Genomic DNA, 876 nt, shown 5'->3' on the forward strand with positions numbered 1-876 from the left:
GAATCTAATGATTAAAAATAATAAATAATTAAATATTGAGAGAGAAAACGATTACTTATTATTTTCAACCATTAGATTAGGAAGAATTAATGATCCCGATGTGGAGTAAGTTATAATAACTTAGTCTTGAGATAATTGATCTCTTAAACTAAAATATCTTAGTAGATTCTTTAACTCCTTCTTATTTTTCTACTCCTGAGATAATCGATCAAGTGTATACATGAATGATAATTGAGACATAAATTATACCAAAAAACAGAAGAAAAAAACAGAAAAAGAGGTCCTACCGGGAGTCGAACCCAGGTCGCTGGATTCAAAGTCCAGAGTGCTAACCACTACACCATAGAACCATGTTGATGCTCATGCTAATGTTGATGCTTAAACATTTGTGATCATGACATTAAAGAATATTTTTTGTGCTTAATGCTTGTTTTAGATTAGTTACCTAAAACATTTTTCATGGTTTTGGTTTGATATTTGAAGCTTTTAATTTACTAGATACTAAACTCTAGAGATATATTTAGGCTTAATATTTGCATGAACTATCGGAGCTTAATGTTATCGCATTGGTTAATAGAATGAGATATCGTCTATTAAGACATATGATTAATTTCACGTTGTTGACTTAGACATTAGCTATGACGCATATCGAGGGGTGGTAATATTAATAACTTATTAGAGTTGCATATTACTAATCACGATTAGATATGAGGACACATCGATGAAATATAGTCGCAACAAGTTTTCTCAACTGATAACACCAAAGTTCAACTTACTTTCTGTTATTTCAATTTCACAAACAAACAAACTTTGTGAAACCATCCTTAAAATAATATGAACTATTGAACGATCTTTGAAACACCATCAGTCCTTCTA

The 876-nt window shown here is 30.4% G+C and overlaps 1 non-coding gene across 1 annotated transcript; it reads right to left on the minus strand.

Moving 5' to 3' along the window:
* Positions 1-278: 278 nt before the first annotated feature.
* Positions 279-350, minus strand: TRNAQ-UUG (transfer RNA glutamine (anticodon UUG)). The gene has a single exon. It is a non-coding gene; the product is annotated as a tRNA-Gln (tRNA).
* Positions 351-876: the final 526 nt, after the last annotated feature.

This window comes from Vicia villosa, linkage group LG3, assembly GCF_029867415.1.
Source record: "Vicia villosa cultivar HV-30 ecotype Madison, WI linkage group LG3, Vvil1.0, whole genome shotgun sequence".
In the NCBI taxonomy this organism is placed as follows: Eukaryota; Viridiplantae; Streptophyta; class Magnoliopsida; order Fabales; family Fabaceae; genus Vicia; species Vicia villosa.